The 23,452-nt window shown below is 44.8% G+C and overlaps 1 long non-coding RNA gene across 1 annotated transcript in view; it reads left to right on the plus strand.

The window, feature by feature from the left end:
* Nucleotides 1-170: 170 nt before the first annotated feature.
* LOC142761222 (uncharacterized) overlaps nucleotides 171-23,452 on the plus strand; it is a 43,991-nt gene continuing 20,709 nt past the window's right edge. The window contains exon 1 of the long non-coding RNA XR_012883564.1: nucleotides 171-1,286. This is a non-coding gene — a long non-coding RNA (uncharacterized LOC142761222). The remainder of the gene's footprint in view (nucleotides 1,287-23,452) is intronic.

Consider the following 23,452-nt stretch of genomic DNA (forward strand, 5'->3'; position numbering starts at 1 on the left):
ACGCCTCGTTTACGCCTGAAAATAGGTCGTGTGAACCCAGCCTAAAATGGCTCACCACAGTTTCATGCCGCCCCCCCCCCCACCCACAGTATAATGCACTCAGTGCCTCCCAAAACAGTATAATGCCCACATAGTGTCCCTAACACACAGTATAATGTCCCCATAGTGCCGCCCCAATAGTATAGTGGCCCTACACAGTATAGTGCCGCCCCCCCCCACAGTATATTGCCCCATTGTGCCTTATACACAGTATAATGCCCTCATACCGCCTCACACACAGTAAAATGCCCCTATAGGGCTTCTGTACATAGTATAATGCCCCGTAGTGCCTTCCCTACACAATATAATGCACCCATAGTGCCTCCCCCACAATGTATAATGCCCCCATAGTGCCTAATAAAAAAAATATATATACTCACCCAGCTCCGTTCCCACGACGAGAGGAGGAGATCCTCCGGTCTGTGCTGTGTGTGGCTAAGTGCAGACGGAAGTGATGATGTCCCACATCAGACCTGTCTGTGCTAAGCCACACACGGGTGGTAGTAAATTGTGGAGCAGGGCACTGACGGCTCCCTTCTACACCATTAGTTTCAACTGTATCTGGGTCTTTAGGATGCAGACATAGTTGAAACTGGACATCCCGCCAGGGAGGGCAAGACGCTTCTGTAATCTGGGACTGTCCCGCTGGAAATTGTAATTATCTTCTTTGTCAGAACTTAATAAGTGGAAAAGAACAAAAAATAAAAGGTATCAAAATAAAATGAGCTCTGAATTTGAGTGATCTTTGTGGACATGGCTTTTGTTGTGTCCGCAGTTGCTGACCACCGGCAGGCTGCACTGACCGGCAGCCGCTACCGGGGTACACTGAATGCTTTCCGACGTCTCGAACACAAGAGATGACAGCACACGCAGCTGTACACTGCTACTCCTGCACTAGCTAATTGTTCCCCAGCCTATCCCCTTTCACCCTGGACTATATAAAGGGCTCTACCCTTCCACTCCTTGCTTGAGCGTTGTTGTTGTCTACCCATGTTCATAAGCAAATTGTCCCTTAGTTGTATCCTTTTCCTAGTGTTCCCATATCCTGTATCCAGTAACTGTGTTTGTTCCCGAGTTGAAGTTTAGTGTTGGAGTCGTGTTGGTGACGTCTGCCACGTCTGGTATCATCCGCCACGTCTGATGTCATCCGCCATGTCTGGTGTCATCTGCCACGTCTGGTATCATACGCCAAGCATCATCTGTGCCAAAGCGTCTGCTACATCCCGGGTCTGTCTGGACTCTTACAGGTACTCTTGTGCTAAGACTTTGCATTGACTGTTGTTTGGCCAGCTGCAACTCCGCTACGGCGGAGCGGCCAAGTGGGTCCACATATCCCAAAATCGTGACAGCTTTTATATTGCATAGCAAAAGACCCGCATCTATCTGACATTTATGGCATATGGTCCGAGTCAAGAGTTTGCTATGGGCTCCAGTCTTTAGTAGTTACGCCCCTGCCCTTTAGATATCATATTCATTGTATATATATATATATATATATATATATATACATCAAAAACAATGAACCACGTTTGCATATATATGCTGTTAAAATAATAATCCATTGAAGAGTTATGATATTTACATATTTTGGCACTACCTGGTGTTCAACGTGTATGGCAATGTACACATCCACCTAGTAAGCAGAATACTTCTGGACATGCATGCTTAGTTGATCTTTCCACTGCCAGGTCTCTGCATAGCGATCTTTTGCTCACTGCAGAACAGCCAATAGAAATAGTTTTCTTTCCTGCTTGTCGGGGAAGGAGCAGAGCCTCTGCAGTAGCATGGCAGTATAGCTGAGTAGATGGAGTCTTTCCTCTGTTTTTCCTCCTGGAATTGTATGCATAAATGAACAACTAGGTATTATCATTCCCCTTGTCAAAAAGGTATGTCCCAACACACTCTGACACTGTCCAAGCAGCACTAGCGCAGTGTGAATAGACCCTAACCCACCGTTACTCATTTTATTGCTGAAGTAAAGTATAAGATCTGCCTGTTTCCTGCGCTTCTGTATTCTGACACATTTAGGCAATGTTAACATATTTTAATCCCTTAACCCCTTAAGGACGCAGCCTAGTTTTGGCCTTAAGGCTCAGAGCTCATTTTTCAAATCTGACATATTTCACTTTATGTGGTAATAACGTCGGAATGCTTAAACCTACCCAAGCGATTCTGAGTTTGTTTTCTCGTGACACATTGGGCTTCATGTTCGTGGTAAAATTTGGTCGATATATTCAGTGTTTATTGGTGAAAAATTGCAAAATTTAGAGAAAATTTTGAAAAAATTGCATTTTTCAATTTAAATGCATCTGATTGTAAAACAGACGGTTATACCACCCAAAATAGTTACTAGTTCACATTTCCCATATGTCTACTTTAGATTTGCATCGTTTTTTGAACATTCTTTTATTTTTCTTGGACGTTACAAGGCTTAGAACATAAACAGCAATTTCTCATATTTTTAAGAAAATTTCAAAAGCCTTTTTTTTAAGGTACCTCTTGAGTTCTGAAGTGGCTTTGTGGGGCCTATGTATTAGAAACCCTGATAAAACACCCCATTTTAAAAACTAGACCCCTCAAAGTATTCAAAACAGCAGTTAGAAAGTTTTTTAACCCTTCAGGCATTTCACAGGAATTAAAGCAAAGTGGAGGTGAAATTTGCAAATTTCATTTTTCTTGCTGAATTTCAATTTTATTCATTTTTTTTTTCTGTAACAGAGAAGGTTTTACCAGAGAAACACTACTAAATATGTATTGTCCAGATTCTCCAGTTTTTAGAAATGTCCCACATGTGGCCCTACTGTGCTCGTGGACTAAAACACAAGCCCTAGAAGCAAGGAAGCACCTAGTGCATTTTGAGTCCTCTTTTTTATTAGAATATATTTTAGGCAGCATGCCAGGTTTGAAGAGGTGTTGAGGTGTCAAAACAGTAGGAATCCCCCAATAGTGACCCCATTTTGGAAACTACACCCCTCAAGGAATTCATTTAGGGTTGTTGTTACCATTTTGACCGCACAGTTTTTTCACAGCACGTATTTGAATTGGGCTCTGAAATGAAAAAAATTGCATTTTTTCCAATAAAATGTCATTTGTGATCAAAATTTCTTATTTTCACAGGGAACAAAATACTCAATTTTGTTGCCCAATTTCTCCTGAGTGCATCAATACCCCATTTGTGGCAATAAACTGCCGTTTGGGCCCATGGGAGGCCTCAGAAGGGAAGGAGCGCTGTGTGTTCTTTGGAGTACAGATTTTGCTGGTTTGGTTTTCGGGTGCCATGTCGCATTTGCCGAGCCCCAGAGGTATCAAAGCAATGGAAACCCACCAGAAGTGACCCCATTTTGGAAACTACACCCCTCAAGGAATTCATTTATGGGTAATGTGACCATTTAGACTCCATAGTTTCTTCACAGAACTTATTTGAATTGGGCTGGGAATTAAAAAAAAATATATTTTTTCCAATAATATGTAATTTTAGCTCAAAAATTCTTATTTTCACAAGAAATAAAATACTCCATTTTGTTGCCCAATTTGTCCTGAGTGCGGCAATACCCCATTTGTGGTGATAAACTGCCGTTTCGGCCCATGGGAGGGCTCAGAAGGAAAGGAGCGCTGTGTGTTCTTTGGAGTCCAGATTTTGCTGGATTGGTTTTCTGGTGCCATGTCGCATTTGCAGAGCCCCAGAGCTATCAAAGCAATAGAAACCAATCACAAATGACCCCATTTTGGAAACTACACCCCTCAAGGAATTCATTTATGGGTGTTGTGACCATTTTGACCCCATAATTTTTTCACAGAACTTATTTGAATTGGGCTGGGAATGAAAACAAAATTATTTTTTTCAAATAATATGTAGTTTTGGCTGAAAATTTCTTATTTTCACAAGAAACAAAATACCCCATTCTGTTGCGCAATTTGTTCTGAGTGCCGCAATACCCCATTTGTTGTGATAAACTGCCGTTTGGGCCCATGTGAGGGCTCAGAAGGAAAGGACCACCATTTGGCCTACTGGGGATTTTCTAGTGCGAAGTCATGTATGCAGAAGCCCCTGAGGTACCAGTACAGTTGAAACCCGCAAGAAGTGACCTCGTTTTAAAAACTACACCCTTAAGGCATTCATCTAGAGGTGTAGTGAGCATTTTGACCGGAGACCTACACCCCATAAACTGTAATGTGGGTTCTCCCGGGTATGGCAATACCCTACATGTGGCTGTTATCAGCTGCCTGGACACACAGCAGGGCCCAGAGGGGAAAGACGAGGGGGGATAAGCTGTGTGGAGTGCATCAGGGTAAGTAAAATTGGGGTAAATTATAAACCAAGGGATGTATGATAAATTTTAAAACACTTTCATACAGAGCTCTGGTTATTCGGGACACGTGTTACATTGATATATTGTGTCATCCATTATCGCCCTCTTATAGCAGACTTTGCACCTCTTTTGACTTTTTCCCTTCTTGCCAGTTTGGGGAACTTCTCCTGGAAAGTATTGCCCTGGTACGATGCGTGTGGGCTCGCTTCCAGAAGTACTGGGTGCCCCCCCTTCTTGGTCCCTAAAGATTAGGTTCTTGATAATCACCTGCATTGTACAATGCCATCTGTATGATGTGCCCGGCCAGCTTCTTATACCACACCGCATGGCGCTGTAGGGCTTCAGGGCTTGATCTTACAAGTCCATCCCTCCCATGTACCTATTGTAGTCCAGGATGCAGTCTGGTTTGGGGGTGGCCTTTCCTTCATATATCCTAAACCTGTAGGTATACCCTGATGCACTCTCACAGCTTATACCTTGCCCTCTTACCTGGCAGGTACTCGCGGAATTGAACCCTCCCTTTAAAATGTACCATCAATAGAAATACACTTCTCGGGCGTGTATGCTTGGGAAAACCGGGCACTGGAACGGTCTAATAGGGGTCTCCGTTTATACAAACGGTCAAAACTGGGGTCATCTCGGGGTGGGCACAGCTCATTATCAGTATAATGTAAGAAGCGAAGTATTGCCTCATTTATTTATTTTTTTAGGTTCCAGTTCAGTTCTGAAGTTGCTTTGAGGGGCCCATATATTAGAAACCCCTATCAAATACCCCATTTTAGAAACTAGACCCCTCAAAGTATTCACAACAGCATTTAGAAAGTTTATGAACCCTTTAGGTGTTACACAAAAATTTAGAGCAAAGTAGAGGTGAAATGTACATTTTTTTTTTGTCAGAAAATCCTCTTTATACCATTTTTTTTATAACACAAAAGGATTTATCAGTGAAATGCAACTTAATACGTATTGCCCAGATTCTGCAGTTTTGAGAAATATCCCACATGTGGCCCTCGGGCGGTAATGGACGGAAGCGCCGGCCTCCGAAGCAAAGGAGCACCTAGTGGATTTTGAAGCCTCTTTTTTATTAGGCACCATGTCCGGTTTGAAGAGGTCTTGTGGTGCCAAAACATTGGGAACCCCCCAAAAGTGACCCCAATTTGGAAACTAGACCCCTTGAGGAATCCATTGTAGTTTTCTTGGGGTGCATGCGGCTTTTTGATCAGTTTTTATTCTATTTTTAGTTGGCGTGGTGACTAAAAAACAGCAATTGTACTATTGTTTTTTTTTTCGTTTTTTTTTTACAGCGTTCACCGTGCGCTATAAATGACATATTCACTTTATTCTGCGTGGCGATGCGATTACGGCGATACCAGATGTTTATAGTTTTTTTTTATGTCTTATGGCGTTTGCACAATAAAATACGTTTTGTAAACAATCATTTACTTTTTGTGTTACCTTATTCTAAGAGGCAGAACTTTTTTATTTTTTAATCAATAAAGCCGTGCGAGGACTTATTTTTTGCGTAACGAACTGTAGTTTCGATCAGCACAATTTTTAGGTACATGCAACTTTTTGATCTCTTTTTATTCCATTTTTTGGGAGGTGAAGTGACCAAAGAATTGTGATTGTGGTACGGTTTATTATTATTTTATTTTACGGCGTTCACCGTGCGGGATAAATAATGAAATAATTTTGTAGTTCAGGCCGTTACGGACGCGGCGATACCAATTATGTATAGTTTATTTGTTTGTTTATATATTTTTATTAATAATAAAGGACTGATAAGGGAAAAGGGGGGATTTTTACTTTTATTACTTTTAAATCTTTTATTTTCTTATTTTTACACATCTTTTTTTAACTTTTTTTTTACTTTATTACTTTGTCCCACTAGGGGACATGAGGGCAGGAGGCCCTGATCGCTATTCTAATACACTGCACTACATGCGTAGTGTAGTGTATTAGAACTGTCAGCTACTCACTGACAGCAAGCATAGTGGGTCCTGACGTTGTCAGGACCCACTAGGCTTCCGTCTATGGCATAGCCGGACGCCATTGTTTGGTGTCCGGTTGCCATAGTCACCATCGCCGGCCGCTATCGCGTAGCAGGCCGGCGATGGCAGCTTAACCCCTAAAAAGCCGCGATCTCTATAGAACGCGGCTTTTAAGGGGTTAATCAGCGGGGACACAGCGATCGGTCCCCGCTGTAGGAGCTGTGACAGCTGCTGAACAAGACAGCAGCGTCACAGCTCCTGTATGTGTCGGGAGGACGGCCGAAACGGCCGTTACTCCCGAGACGTACTATTACGGCATGGAGCGCGAACGATACAGCTGCCATGCCGTAATAGTACGTCAAGGAGCGGGAAGGGGTTAAGGACACAGCCTGTTTTCACCTAATGGACCCAGCCATTTTTTTCAAATCTGATGTGTCACTTTAGGTGATAATATCTTTGGAATGCTTTTATTTTTTCAAGCGATTCTGAGATTGTTTTCCTGTGACGCATTGTCCTTTAAGTTAGTGGTAAAATTTGGTTGATACATTCAGTGTTTATTTGTGAAAAATACCAAAATTGAGAGAAAATTTGCAAAAATTAGCATATTTAGAGATTTAAATGTATCTACTTGTATAACAGACAGTAATACCACACAAAATAGTTACTAGTTAACATATCCCATATGTCTACTTTACGTTGGCATTTTTTTTTTAACATTCTTTTATTTTTCCAGGACATTGCAAGGCTAAGAACTTTAGCAGTAATTTCTCACATTCTCAAGAAAATTTCAAAAGACTATTTTTTTCAGGGACCAGTTCAGTTCTGAAGTGGCTTTGAGGGCCTTATATATTAGAAACCCCCTATAAAACACACCCTTTTTAAAAACTGCACCCCTCAAAGTATTCGGAACAGCATTTAGAACGTTTTTTAACCCTTTTGCTGTTTCACAGGAATTAAAGCAAAGTGGAGGTGAAATTTACACATTAATTTTTTTTTGCAGAAAATCGGTTTTAATTCATTTTTTTCTGTAACAGAAGGTTTTACCAGAGAAATGCAACTCAATATTTCTTGCGCGGATTCTGCAGTTTTTAGAAATATCCCACCTGTGGCCCTGGTGCGCTACTGGACTGAAAGACCGGCCTCAGAAGCAAAGGAGCACCTCATGGATTTTGGAGCCTCAATTTTATTCGAATATATTTTAGGCACCATGTCAGGTTGGAAGAGGTCTTGTGGTGCCAAAACATTTGGCAATCTACGCTCCTCAAGGAATTTATCAAGGGGTATAGTGAGTAATTTAACCCAGCAGGTTTTTTTGCTGCATTTAGTTGAATTAGGATTTAAAAATAAAAATCTTCAATATTTACAAGGCATAAAAGACAAAAAAAGCAGCCCAACATTTGAAAATCAATTTCTCCCGATTAAGACAATACCCAATATGTGTTAATAAACTGCTGTTTCGACACACACAAGGGCTCAGAAGTGAAGAAGCACCATTTGACTTTTGGAGCTTAAGTTTTGCTGGAATTGTTTTCGGGAGCAATGTTGCATTTGCGAAGCCCCAGAGGGACCAGATCAGTGGAAACCACCCAAAAGTGACCCCATTTTGGAAACTAGACCCCCTGAAGGAATTTATGGAGGGGAATAGTGAGCATTTTGACCCCACATTTCGTTTGCTGAATTTAGTGGAATTATACTGTGAAATTGAAAATTACTTTTCTTCTGATAAAACATGGAAATTTTCAATTTTTACAAGGAATGAGGAGAAAAAGCACCCCAACATTTGAAAAGCAATTTCTCCCGATTACGGCAATACCCCATATGGGGTCATAAACAGCTGTTTGGACACACGGCAGGGTTCAGAAAGGCAGCAGCTCTATTAGCCATGCAGATTTTGCTGGCTTGGTTTTTGGCACCATGTTGCATTTGCAAAGCCCTAAGGTACCAGAGTACAGTGGTAGCCCCCAAGAAGTAACCCCATTTTAGAAACTACACCCCTCAAGGCATTTATCATTTGCCTGGACATGTAGGGCTTAGAAGTGTAGAGCACCATGTGCATTTGAGGTCTATTTTGGTGATTTTCACACCATTGGCCCAAAATTGCAGGGCTCTGAGGTCAAATAGTAAAAGAAACCCCCAAGCAGTGACCCCTATTTTTGGAAACTACACCCCTTAAGGCATTTTAAGGGGTGTAGTGAGCATTTTGACCCACAGATCTTAATGCGCAGCAGATGGTGCAAAGCGAAAATTGCAATTTTCCGCTGATATGCCAATTTAGTGCACAATATGTTGTGCCCAGTTTGTGGCACCAAAGACAAATATCTCATAAAATTTTAAGCGGGTTCTCCCGGGTATGGCAATGCCATATATGTGGACGTTAACTGCTGTTTGGGCACGCTTTAGTGCTCAGAAGGGAGGGAGCGCCATTTGGCTTTTGGAGCGCAGATTTAGATTGGTAGTAGTTCTGTTCGGGGTATTGCTGATATTTCAGTTTATAATGTAAACTGTGAGGGGTACATCAGGGTATAATAAGAGGGTAAATAAATAATAATACGCAGATATGTGGCCAGTGTTGCACTGATAAATTGTGCCCAATCTTATCCACTTTTGGAACGCTCTGCACCTTTTTTGTCGCTATATTCTGAGAGCCAGAACTTTTTTTTTTTCTCCACTGGAGCAGTGTGAGGGCTTATTTATTGCGGGACAATCTGTAGTTTTCATTGGTACCATTTTGGGGTGCACGTGATTTTTTTTATCACTTTTTATTCCATTTTTTGTCAAGCAAGGTGACCAAAACCCAGCAATTCTGGCAATGTTTTTTGTTTTTTTTTACAGCGTTCACAGTGGGCTATAAATGACAATTTTACTTTATTCTGCGGGTCGATACGATTACGGCAATACCAAATGTATATAGTTTTTTTACGTTTTGAAGCGCAATAAAATCATTTAATTTTCTTTTAAATAAAAAAAATTTGTGTCACCATATTCTGAGAGTCATAACTTTTGTTATTTTTCCAGTCAAAAAAAGCTGTGTAAAGGCTTGTTTTTTTTTGCGAGATCGGTTGTAGTTTTTATTGGTACTGTTTTGGGGTACATGCGACTTTGTGGTCACTTTTTATTCGATGTTTTGGGAGGGGTGGTGATAAAAAATAGCGATTCTGGCATTGTTTCTTAATTATTTTTTTTGCGGTGTTCACCGTGCGGGAAAAACAATATTATAGTTTTATAGTTTGGGTCGTTACAAACGCGGCGATACCAAATATGTGTATCTTTTTTAACGTGTTAATTTTTTTCCGATTAATAAAAGACTTATTATTGGAAAAAAGCAGTGTTTGTTTTTATTAACTTGAAACTTTTATTTTTACTTTTATTCAACTTTTTTCAACTTGTTTTTTGTTTTGGTCCCACTAGGGGACTTGAGGGCCTGCACTTCTGATCTTTACGCTAACGCGTTGCACTACCCACGTAGTGCAATGCATTAGAGCTGTCAGTCATTCACTGACAGCAAGCCTATTATATCCCGTCTCTGGGCAGGGCCTAATAGGCTATCGTACGTGGCAGACCAGGAGACCATTGTTAGGCCTACGGTTGCCATAGTAAGGATCGGCAGCTTCACGATCCAATCGTGTCGATGCCGATCGCTACAAGCCATTAAGATGCCGCAAACGCTTTTGATCACGGCTCCTAAGGAGTTAATGGCAGGGGTCGGTGCTAGCTCTGTTCCCTGCCATTACAGCACTGTGTCAGCTGTAACATACAGCTGACACCGGCGGCTGATGTCGCAGGCTCAGCTTCTGAGCTGCCGCCATCTTTCTTTTGCGGCCGGAAGCATTTTAGGCCCCACCTCCGGGCGGGACCAGCAGGCTTCCGTACTTGGCAGACAGGAGTCCATTGTTAGACCAGAACAGTCATCGGAACCTTGCGATTTGCATTTCGGGGTTCTGATCTGCTAGGAAACACAATAGCGGCAGCACTCGCTTTTGAGTGCTGCATCTAAGGGGTTAATCGGCCAGATCGGAGGCTAGCTCCGGTCCTGACCATACAGCAGGGTGTCAGCTGTAATATACACCTGACACCCGCTGGCGAGGGTGCGGGCTCAGCTTCTGAGCCCGCATCAGCAACACAGCGTATCAGTGCGTTGTGTTGTGTTAAGTCCTTAACCCCTTCCCGCCGCAGCCCTTTTTCAGATTTTCGTTTTTGTCCTCCCCACCTTCCAAATGCCATAACTTTTTTATTTTTGTGGGTTTAGTTGTAGTTTTTCATAGCACCATTTATTGAAATGGGAAAAAAATTATTTGTGGGGTAGAAACTGAAAAAATCAGCAATTCCTCCATTGTTTTTAGCGTGTCGTTTTTACGGAATTGACTGTGCAATTAAAAAAAACATGTTAACCATATTCTGAGTCATAACTTTTTTTATTTTTCCAGTCAAAAAAAGCTGTGTAAGGGCTTGTTTTTTTTGTGCGATCGGTTGTAGTTTTTATTGGTACTGTTTTGGGGTACATGCGACTTTGTGGTCACTTTTAATTCCATGTTTTGGGAGGGGTGGTGATAAAAAAATAGCGATTCTGGCATTGTTTCTTAATTATTTTTTCTGCGGTGTTCACCGTGCGGGAAAAACAATATTAGGGTATGTTCACACGGCTTATTTAAGGACGTAATTCGGGCATTTTACGCCTCGAATTACGTCCGAAAATGCGCCTCGATAGCGTTGGCAAACATCTGCCCATTGAAAGCAATGAGCTGACGTTTGTCTGTTCACACGAGGCGTATATTTACGAGTCGCTGTCAAAAGACGGCGCGTAAATAGACGCCCGCGCCAAAGAAGTGTCATGTCACTTCTTCAGACATAAATGGAGCCGTTTTCCATGGACTCCATGGAAAACCAGCTCCAGTTACGTCCGTAATGGACGCGGCGTTCAAGCGCCTGCACATGCCATTACGGCTGAAATGACGGGGCTGTTTTCTCCTGGAAACAGCCCCGTAATTTCGGCCGTTACGGACGCTGCCGTGTGAACATACCCTTATAGTTTGGGTCGTTACGAACGCGGCGATACCAAATATGTGTACCTTTTTTAACGTGTTAATTTTTTTCCGATTAATAAAAGACTTATTATTGGAAAAAAGGCAGTGTTTGTTTTTATTAACTTGAAACTTTTATTTTTACACTTTAAGGCTATGTTCACACGGGGTATTTTGCAGGAGGAATATCTGCCTCAAATTTCCGTTTGGAAGTTTGAGGCAGATGTTCCTCTCCCTGCATGCCGATTTTCGCGCCGTTTTTCGCCCGCGGCCACTGAGCGCCGCGGGCATAAAACAGCGCGAAATACGCTCTCTCTGCCTCCCATTGAAGTCAATGGGAGGTCAGAGGCGGAAGCGCCCGAAGATAGGGCATGTCGCTTCTTTTTCCCGCGAGGCAGTTTTACTGCTCGCGGGAAAAAGACGCCGACGCCTCCCATTGAAATCAATGGGAGGCGTTTTCGGGCCGTTTTTGCCGAGTTTTGCGACGCGGTTTCCGCGTCAAAAAACTCGCCAAAATACCCCGTGTGAACTTTTTTCAACTTGTTTTTTTTTTGGGTCCCACTAGGGGACTTGAGGGCCTGCACTTCTGATCTTTACACTAACGCGTTGCACTTCCCACGTAGTGCAATGCATTAGAGCTGTCAGTCATTCACTGACAACAAGCCTATTACATCCCGTCTCTTGGCAGAACCTAATAGGCTATCGTACGTGGCAGACCAGGAGACCATTGTTAGGCCTACGGTTGCCATAGTAAGGATCGGCAGCTTCACGATCCAATCGTGTCGATGCCGATCGCTACAAGCCATTAAGATGCCGCGACCGCTTTTGATCGCGGCTCCTAAGGAGTTAATGGCAGGGATCGGCGCTAGCTCTGTTCCCTGCCATTACAGCACTGTGTCAGCTGTAACATACAGCTGACACCGGCAGCTAATGTCGCAGGCTCAGCTTCTGAGCCGCCGCCATCTTTCTTTTGCGGCCGGAAGCATTTTACGCCCCGCCTCCGGGCAGGACCAGCAGGCTTCCGTATTTGGCAAACAGGAGTCCATTGTTAGACCAGAACAGTCATCGGAACCCTGCGATTTGCTAGGAAACACAATAGAGGCAGCACTCGCATTTGAGCGCTGCATCTAAGGGGTTAATCGGCCAGATCGGAGGCTAGCTCCAGTCCTGGCCATACAGCAGGGTGTCAGCTGTAATATACACCTGACACCCGCTGGCGAGGGTGCGGGCTCAGCTTCTGAGCCCGCATCAGCAACACAGCATATCAGTGCGTTGTGTTGCCTTAAGTCCTTAACCCCTTCCCGCCGCAGCCCTTTTTCAGATTTTCGTTTTTGTCCTCCCCACCTTCCAAAAGCCATAACTTTTTTAATTTTGCGGGTTTAGTTGTAGTTTTTCGTAGCACCATTTATTGAAACGGGGAAAAAATTATTTGTGGGGTAGAAACTGAAAAAATCAGCAATTCCTCCATTGTTTTTAGCGTGTTGTTTTTACGGAATTGACTGTGCAATTAAAAAAAACATGTTAACCATATTCTGTGGGTCAATACGATTACGGCGATTCCAAATATATATTGTTTTTCTATACATTTTACTACTTTACTACTAAGTAAAAACCTAAGTGTAAAAAATTAAATTAATTTTGTGTCGCCAAATTCTGAGAGCCATAACTTTATTATTTTTCCCATTGATTAAGTGGTATGAGTGCTTATTTTTTACGGAATAAGCTGTCGTTTTTAATGATACCATTTTGGGGTACATGCAACGTTTTGATCACTTTTTATTTAATTTATTGTGGGAGATGAGGTGACCAAAAAATAGAGATTCTGGCGTTTACATTTTGTTTTTCTACGGCGTTCACCGTGCGGGTTACATAAAGATATGTTGTTATAGTTCAGACTTTTATGGACGTGGTGATACCAATTATGGTTATTTATTTATTTTTTTACTATGCTCTAGGGAAAATGGGAAAAGGGGGGTTTTTTGAACTTTTCATTTTTAAGTTTTTTTTTTACATAAAATAAACCTTTATTTTAAAATTTTTTTGTTTTTTATCAGTCCCCCTTAGGCAGGATTCATACGAGCGTGTGCATGTTGCGCGTGCAAAAGGTACATAAAAGCTCCGTGTGTCAGCAGCGTATAATGTGTGGCTGCGTGATTTTCGCACAGCCGCCATCATTATGACACTCTGTATGTTTGTAAACAGAAAAGCTTGTGGTGCTTTTCTGTTTTCAGTCATAGTTTTTACTGCTGTTGCGTGAATCACGCGCGTCACACGGAAGTGCTTCCGTGTGCTTCGCGTGATTTTCACGCACCCACTGACTTCAATGGGTGCGTGATACGCGAAAAATGCACAAATATAGGACATGTCGTGAGTAGAGATGAGAGAACTTATGAAAAGTTCGGTTCGGCTGGTTCGCCGAATTTCTGACCGAACCTGTAATTTCCGTGCGCCAAGCAAGGTACTGTCCAGGGTGCTGAAAGAGTTAATGGGCTGCACTAACTTTTTCAGCAACCTTGACAGTACCATGCTCGGCGCGCGGAAAATTTTAATGTAATTAAAAAAATACGTTCATACTTACATTCCTCCCGTCCGGCCTCCAGCGATGACGTTTCATACATGTCGCCGCTGCAGCCAGTCACAGGCTGTAGTGGCGGTCACGCACATAACGTGACCGCCTCTGCAACCAGTCACAGGCGGCCGCTGCAGCCAATCACAGGCTGCCGCGGCCTCTGCAGCCAATCACACGCGGCCGCTGCAGCCAGTCACAGGCTGCCGCGGCCGCTGCAGCCAATCACAGGCTGCCGCGGCCTCTGCAGCCAATCACAGGCTGCCGCGGCCGCTGCAGCCAATCACAGGCTGCCGCGGCCGCTGAAGCCAATCACAGGCTTCTGCGGCCGCTGCAGCCAATGACAGGTCAGACTGGAGGAAGAAGAGGGACTCGTCACCAAGCCAACGACCGGGTACGTATGAAATGCTTTTTATTTGATTTTTAATCAGCAGCCTCTTTTATCTATCAGTGATTGATAGAGACAAGTGGCTGCCGATTAGTATAATATTTTTGTAATGTTTTTTCTGCCCGCCCGGGTTCGGTCAAAACGTGTTCGGCCGAACCCGGTGAAGTTCGGATTCGCTGCGAACCGAACTTTTCACGATGTTCGGACCGAAACCGGGTTCGGTTGTCACGGTTCGCTCATCTCTAGTCGTGAGTTTTACGCAGCGGACACACGCGTGAAAATCACGGACTGTCTGAATGGCCCCATTGACTAACATAGGTCCGTGCGAGGCGCGTGAAAATCACGCGCGTTGCACGGACATATATCACGTTCGTCTGAATAAGCCCTAATGGGCACTTCGACTAGCGATCGTTAGATCGCTTGCACGATATACTGCAATACTAATGTTTTGCAGTATATCGCTATTCTGACAGGCTTTTATTAAGCCGTGCCGGAGGCAGGGCTTAATAGGAGCACAAAGTGGGCAGACCTGGAGGCCTTAATTAGGCCCCCAGGCAGCCATAGCACCAATTGCCCCCGTTGCGATTGCGTTGCAGGGGGAGCGATGAGCTGTTAGAGGGGGTCGCCCCCTCTTTCTAATGATTTAAATGCTGCGGTCGCTATTGACCTCGGTATTTAACAAGTTAAACGAGCGGGATCACACTTGAGCGTGATCCCGCTCGTTACTCTGAAGTGTTGGCTGTAACATACAGCCGACATCGGCATCGTATGGAGCGGGTTCACTCCGTGAGCCCATTCCGTACTTCCCCTACCCGACTGGCGTATGGATTCGTCAAATGTCGGGAAGGGGTTAACGACAACGACGTACAATTACGTTAGATGTCGATAAGGGGTTAAGGCTGAAAACACGAGGCTGATTTCAATAGAAAACAGTCTTTGAAATCCAGATTTTTGACAATTTTGCAAGCGTTTTTGAAGTGTATTTTGAGACGTATTTTTGAAGCGTTTTCTAAGTGTGAATGGAAAAATAAGGTCGTTTTTAGGATGCGGATTTATAAAAGGCGTTTTTCTATTCAGCAGCATAAAAATCTGTGTATGAACTACACAGCGTATTTCCAATTGAAATCAATGGGAAGCTGTTTGCAGGCATATTTCATGTGTATTTCAGTGCGTAATATGAGCGTTTTACACTCCAAATATGCCAGGTGAACATAGCCTAACAAGAGGTAGTATGAAGTTATGGCAACATCTGTCTCAGGGACCATTACTTTTATGGTGGTTTGCTTTTTTGCACCTTGAATTTTCACAGGAATGGAATATCTGGGCTGATTACAGAGATCCAGCCCCTGACATTTTATGCAAAATTAAGTTGCTTTTACAGTTTGAACCCCAACCCAGCAAACGCTCCCCCACCTTGTCCGGTAGCTTGGTCCCCAATTTTTTTTGCCAAATATCCCATATTATATATAAGAATAAACATAAGACAATGATAAACTAATACATTTTAGTTTGTCATGGGGCTGCGTCATGAGGTTAAAGGGTCATAAGAAATTAATGGCCTATCCTCAGGATAGGTCATCAATATCTGATCAGCAGCCGCGCTGCTTGTACGAGGTACGAGCGTTACTTTACCTTCATTGCTGTCACTGCTTGTACTGTGAGTCGTCGACACACTTGTAGCGATGGTTACAGTATTAGGCCTCATTTACACGAGCGTAATATACGCGCGTGCGACGCGCGTGTCGTACGCACCTATATTACTCTATGGGGCAGTGCAGACGATGCGTGAATTTTGCGCAGCGCGAGTGCGTTGCGTAAAACTCACGACATGTTCTAGAAACGTGCGTTTTTCGCGCATCACGCACCCATTGAAGTCAATGGGTGCGTGAAAACAACGCATGCCACACGGACGCTCCTGCGTTGCATGCGCGAAAATCACGCAAGAGCTGTTATGTAAATCAAAAGAGTCTATAAAGCTGGACAAAGCAAACCCAAACCAGGAAGTGCCTGCGTTTCCACTGCGAGGGGGCAAGCCTAGTGAGTGCCTGGAGACTGTGTCAAGGTAGCTTCCTGTTTGTGAAATCATCTTCTGCCATGCCGCGCGGGATGGACGTAGAGCGCCTCATCCTCTTTGTCCAGGAACATCCTGCAATCTGGGACACGCGCTCAGAGGCGTACCACAACAGGACGGCCAAGGAGGACGCCTGGGAGGTGGTCGCCCAGAACCTTTTTGAGCAGGAGTGGGAGAGTGGCCGAACCCGGGACGGCAGTCGGTTGGGTGAGTACCACGCATTTTCTGTCAATGCCTGTCATCCCTATAGAAGACCTGGGGCCCTGTATGTGTATTCTGCGCATTAGCACGAGGAACTTTGGTGGAGCAGGCGCATCACCGTGTCCCACGTCATTGGCAGTGCAGGGCCCTTCATTTAGAAGTGAGTGGTGATAGTTCTGATGGCGTGTTATGTGTTTTTTAAATCCAACAGTCCAAGATATCAAAACACGGTGGCGGAGCTGCCGTGACCAATTTCGCAGAGAAATGGGTGAAAGGGGACGCAGCGGGGATGGCGCATCTCGCAAGGGACCCTATATCTATACCAAGCAGCTGATGTTCTTGAAGGACATCATGGAGATGCGCACGTAAGAGTTTATGCCTTTGCATGTGTCTAATGTGTGTTTGCCCATGTCCTGTTTGCCAACGTGTTGCTGTGGGCATTGTTCAATATTGTGTTCTTACGTTTTTTTCTCCTTCTAGAACCACCGACAATTTGGAGGACACCCCAGAGGAGACTGACGTCGGCGAGTCTCTGCAAGAACTTCCTGCTCCCAATGTCCGGCCGCCCAGCCCAGAGCCGACACCCCAGGAGCCCGCACCTGGCCAGTCTGCAGGGGCCGTCGCCTCTCCAGCAGAGGAGCGCCCCGTGCGTGCCCGCACTCGCCGTGCCCGTGCTCCACAGCCCTCCACAGCTGCCCAGGTAGATACTCGTGTCCTGGAGTATCTAAGGCGAGCCGCTGAAGAGGACGGGAATGACGCGTTTGGCCGAAGCATAGTTCCCCTCCTACGGCTGGTGCTCATGGACCGTATGGGCCGTCTGCAGGCGTCGATCGTAACATTGATCGACGCTTCCAGACCGCCCTACAATCCTAACGTCTGCTTCACGGCCATAGAACAATGGCGCAGTTCAGCCATGCCGGCCACCACGCCACAGGTGCCTGGCCCATTCCACCCTGTCCCCCAGATGCCACGCCCGCATCCGTACATGCGCCCTATGGCTCCCCTCTTCCCTGGGCCAACATACCACCCCCAACATCAGCACCACTATGCTGGCAAGGAACAACCTACCCAGCTCCAGGTCCAGCATAGTGGTGCTGAAATGCAGACGTATTCCTCCCCGGGCCACCAGTACCAACACCTATGAGTGTGTTGGTGGCATGAGTTTTGGACGCTACAGTTGTGTGTGGTGCAGGCCTGCCAACGTTTCGTTCTTTAGATTTTGTTGGATGTGTATTTAAGATACACCATGTTGGTGTTTTTCTTTTGATGCCAAATGTTTGTGTTGTGGACAAACACAGCAGTAAAAAAAGTATTGGTTAAATGGTTGGATTTCGTGTTGTTATTCATTGATACCACACAACACAAGGTTTGGCACACATTTCCTTTGCCTAGACTCTCACACACTTCTGGCCTTTTGGTCCAATGCATACACACGTGATATGAGGTTTTAGTTTATCTATCGGGGTTTGACATGGATTGCAAGCGGTGCGAACGTTTAGGTGCTGGCATGGGCCCCTAAGCAAACTAAGTACACTTGCAATTGGACTTTCATAACTTTAGGCCGCACAACATTATATCTCCGGATAGAAAGTTGGCAACTGACAAAATTCCTGCTCATACCCCGACAGATGTAAGCTCGCAACCCGCGTCAAGGGTCCTCATGTTTTGCGAGTCCCTGACCCAACACGAACCCCCCAAAAAAAGGAAATAACTGGTAACATGTTACGTGTGGAGTGAAGCCGCCAAACAACAGACAACCCTTCAAAGGTCATCACCCCCCCACGGTGCGGCTCCTGATGGGCACTCAAAATATGCCGCCAAAGTATCCCGCACTCGAAGGCCGGAAGAGAGAGATCGGCCGAGAGGAATCACCGGGCCAGTGTGACTGGTGCCTGCATGTGTTAGGATATATTCTGCATAAAAGGTAGCATCATTAATGCGGCAGAAGTTATGCAGAACGACACACGCTTGTATAACACGTGTGACATTCTGCATGCACAATTGCATTGTTGTCAGAAAGACACGCCACCTGTTCGACATAATGCCAAAGGCACATTCCACACATCGCCGAGCTCGGTCAAGGCGGAGATTGAACATGCGCCGACGGTCATCCAAGCCCCTTCTGGCAAAAGGACGCATGACTTGCCTTGTGAGTGCAAACCCCTCATCCGCCACGATGACATACGGGATTGGGGGTCCGCTGGAGCCCGGGAGGATGGAAGGTTCCGGCACCGCCAGTCGATTATTCACGAGTCGCTTCCCCATTCTTGATGAATGGAATATGAGTGCATCTGCCGAGCTTCCATACGAGCCAATGTCAACAATAGTGAAGCAATAATTAGTGTCCGCCAAGGCTAACAATACCATCGAAAAATACTGCTTGTAGTTATAGTATTGCGTGGGGGCTTTCTCACACGAATGTGTTTGCCGTCTAGGGCACCAATGCAATTTGGAAATTCACTTGCTCTAAGAAATCCCTCTGAAATACTTAGCCACTGTTCTGTCGTGGGCTGAGGCATGACCGTGCTCTTTAACCTCTGCCACAACACGACACAGGTGGATGTGAGAATGAACGAAATGGTGGTCACTCCCAAAAGAAATTCAAAATGTAACGAATGATAACTATTGCCTGTGGCCAGAAATCTAGAAAACATGAGAAAGAAAAAGAAAGCCACAACACATGTTAGGGGGGGGCTAGTGAAGCAGACAGCATCATTTACTAAGTAATAGCAGCTGCACACATACCTCAAGGTCACAAGCAGCCGTTCCTCGGCCGAAATGCAGCGTCTCATGTTGGTATTCTTGTAGGTGAGACCAGAGCGAGTTTGCTCAAGCTGAAGGTCAAATGTGGCCACAGACATTCGGCAGAAGGCTCGAAATTTTTCTGGATGCCGTCGTAAGTCCTCATACAGGGTATGGAAATGGCCGTTTATCGTACGTTGGGCCACAAGTGGATGGACCCAAATGCGACATCTTACAGGCGTCTGGTGCTGCAGCATGGGTCGGCGCTCCCCAAACCGACGTGAGATCATCCAGAAAAGAAGCACACATGCCAGCGACTGAGAAGGCATAAGTGTTGTGTGTCAAGGCGATTCCAACGTCAAGGGAGAAACACACACTGTGGTTTCTGCAGAGGCGGAAATAAGGTTCAAAACAGGCTTCTCCCAGCAAGCAGGGGTTGGGCCGGCTGGCCTATTTGTAGGCTGGCGTCGCATTAATCCCCTCTGCGTTTTTTACGCGCGATGCAAACGCTAGTCGTGCGCGCGTTTTAAACGCAACAACGCTGCGTATACGCAGTGCATACGCAATACCAATGCGCGCAAAACGCAGCGTTTTTTGCGCGCGCAAAACGCACACGCTCGTGTAAATCAGGCCTTACAGCCTTCTCCAATTCATGGGAGAAGGTTGAAATACTGTGAAGCACCACTACAAGTGTGTTGGCGATTCACAGTACGAGCAGATAAGGAATGAAGAGGAAGCAGTGCTCGTACAAAGGGTGGTCACACCAAATATTGATTTGATTTATATTTCTCTTCTGTTCATTCATTTGTAGTTTGGTAATTTCTAGAATAAAAACTATTAACACTTGTATTTTTTAGGCTGAGTTCACACGGGACGGATACGTTGCGTTAAAGCACGCAGCATATCCATACTGTGTGCCGCAGGGTATTCCGGGCGAAAAACTGCACCAAACTGTGGTGCAGTTTTTCGCACAGAATGTCCGCTGAGGAAAACTGCAGCACCAGCAGGCCGGCCTCCAGGTGTGACGTCTCGTGCTAGGAGACCGCTGCATCCTGTGAAGTCACCAGGGCTGGCCTCCTGGGGTGACGTCTCATTCTAGGAGACCGTTGCAGTCTGTGAAGTCACCGAAGCCGGCCTCCTGGGATGAAGTTCCATCCCATGTGACCGCCGCTACAGCCTGTGATTGGCTGCAGCGGTCACATGGGATGACTCATCATCCCAAGAGGCCGCGCTGGAGGGTGGAACACAGACCTCTGGGTAAGTATCAGGCTGTTTTTTTTTCTGACTTGCATTTTTTGCGGCTGGATCACTGCGAACCCACCGCAAAAACAAACAAACTGCTATTTGTTGTGGGATTTAGCTCTCCATTGAATTCAATGGGGAATTCCCTCAAAAATGAAGCTGCTTTTACGCAAATACAATTGACATGCTACAAAATAAATTTCCGCAGCACAGGTCAATTTCTGAGCGTTTTTTCCGCTCTGTTTTTCCACAGCGTGTGGATGAGATTTGTTCAATATCGTCCACTTTGCTGCTACTGTATTCTGCTGCAACAATTCAGCAACGTGTGAACAAGCCCTAAAGCATTCTGCCTTTGCTGCATTTTTCCACAACTGCCTAAAACTTTTGCACAATACTGTGTGTACATAATATACAATGCTAATATCAGTGGTATAAACCCCAGCGCAAATGGCACTGAGCAACATGTAGATTACCAAGGAGATTGTTTTAACCCCTTCCCGACATTTGACGTACATGTACGTCATGGAAAGCATTGACTTCCCGCAAAATGCCGTACATGTACGTCAAATGTTTGGCACCGGCTCAGAAGCTGAGTATCTTACAGCTGACATCCGACTGTAACGGCGGGGACCGAAATTAGCTTCGATCCCCGCCATGAACCCCTTAAGTGCAGCGCTCAAACGCGATCGCTGCACTTAAGGTGTTTGCAGCTCATCGGAGCCCCAGCAATGAAATTGCCGGGGTTCCGGTGGCTGCAATGGCAACCGGAGGCCTAATACTGGCCTCCCGGTCTGCCTAGCACCGAAGCCGGTCAAGATCCGCCCGGCGGCTGAGCCTGATCGGCTTCCGTAGCTGCCGGCAAGATGGCGCCGGGTCAGGAGCTGATCCGGCGTCATCAGCGGTGGAAGTCAGCTGTACTGTACAGCTGACATCCACCTGTAACGGCAGGAACCGGAGCTAGCTCCGATCCCTGCCATTAACCCCTTCGATGCAGCAATCGCTTTTCGATTGCTGCATCGTAGCGGTTACTAGCAGATCGCCAGCCCTGAGAGGCAATCGGGACTGGCGACTGCTGTTATGGCAACAGGAGACACAATGGTCTCCTGCTCTGCCATTACGGAAGCCGATTTAGGCCCCGCCGGGAGGCGAAGCCTAATCGGCTTGCTGTCAGTGAATGACTGACAGATCTAATACATTGCACTACACAGGTAGTGCAATGTATTAGAAAAAAAATATATCTGACCGTTGGACCTTCAAGTCCCCTAGTGGGTCTTGAAGAAAAGTGTAAAAAAAGTATAAAAAAGTGCAAAAAATAAAAGTTTGAAAACAATAAAAGTTTCAAGTAATCAAATAAAACACAATCCCCCTTTTACTCTTATCAAGTCCTTTATTATTGAAAAATAATAATAAACCATATGTATTTGGTATCACCACGACCGTAACGACCTGAGGTATCAAAATATTATATTATTTATTGCACGCGGTGAACAGCGTAAAAAAAAAACGTAAAAAACTTTACCAGAGTTTCTGCTTTTTGGTCACTTTGCCCTACAAATATTAGAATAAAAAGTGATCAAAAAGTCGCACGTATCCAAAAATGGTACCTATAAAAACTATAGCTCGGCCCACAAAAAACAAGCCCTCATACACCTCCGTCGACAAAAATATTAAAAAGTTATGGTTCCCACAACTTGGCGACAGAAAAAATACATTCTTTTTACAAAAGTAATTTTATTGTGCAAAAAGTTGTAAAACATAAAAAAGTGCTATAAATTAGGTATCGCCAGAATCGTACTGACCCACAGAATAAAGTTAACATGTAATTTATAACGCATGGTGAACGCTGTATAAAAAAACCGAAAAAAGCTGTGCCAGAATTGCGTTTTTTTGTTAACCTGGCATCCCAAAAAAATAGGATAAAAGGTGATCAAAAAGTCACATGTACCCCAAAATGGTACCAATAATAACTACAGCTCGTCCCGCAACAAACCAGCCCTCATACCGCTACGTCTATGAAAAATAAAATTAGTTATGGCTCCAATAAGTCAGGAAATAAAAAAATATGCAGTTGTGCCCGAGGGGAACATTTCTTCTGTTTCAAGAGGCGATTTATCAAGGACCTAAAATTAGGGAACCAGGAAGGGGAGAGCCCAAACATATCCGCTGGAAGCGACGGTGCCCGTATTTTACCAGGACAACACTTTCCCAGCAAAATTCTCCAAACTACAAAAGGTGCGGAGTGTGGACCAAAAGGGGGATAAGAAATGACACCATTTATCAGTGCGACACTGGCCTGTGCGGAAAGGATTGCTTCACAGCGTAACACACATCTATGGATTATTTTATTTTTTTATACCACCTGACTATGCCCCTTATACACTCCGCCCCGCTTACATGTACCCCCACATTATAAAACACCAGCAATACTCAAACAAATATAGTACCAAGCAAAATCCGCTCTCCAAAAGCCAAATGGTGCTCCCTCGGCTCTGAACCCTACAGCGTGCCCAAACAGCAGTTTCCTTCAACATATATGGCATTGTCATACCCGGGAGAACCCTTTTAACAATTTTTGGGGTGTGTGTCTCCAGCGTCATAAGCTTGGCATGACATATTTGCCACTGAATGGCATAGCTATGGAAAAATATAAATTTTTTATTTGCACCATCCGCAGTGCATTCATTTATGGAAAAGACATGTGGGGTGAAAATGCTCACTACACCCCTTAATAAATGCCTTGAGGGGTGCAGTTTCCATAATGGGGTCACTTCTCAGGGGTTTCTTTTTATTATTTCACATCTGAGCCTCTGCAGTTGTGAACCAATACTTTGTAAATCGCCAAATTAGGCCTCCACTCCGCATGGTACTCTTCACTCCTGAGCCC

The sequence above is a fragment of the Rhinoderma darwinii genome, chromosome 4 (genome assembly GCF_050947455.1).
Source record: "Rhinoderma darwinii isolate aRhiDar2 chromosome 4, aRhiDar2.hap1, whole genome shotgun sequence".
Classification (NCBI taxonomy): Eukaryota; Metazoa; Chordata; class Amphibia; order Anura; family Rhinodermatidae; genus Rhinoderma; species Rhinoderma darwinii.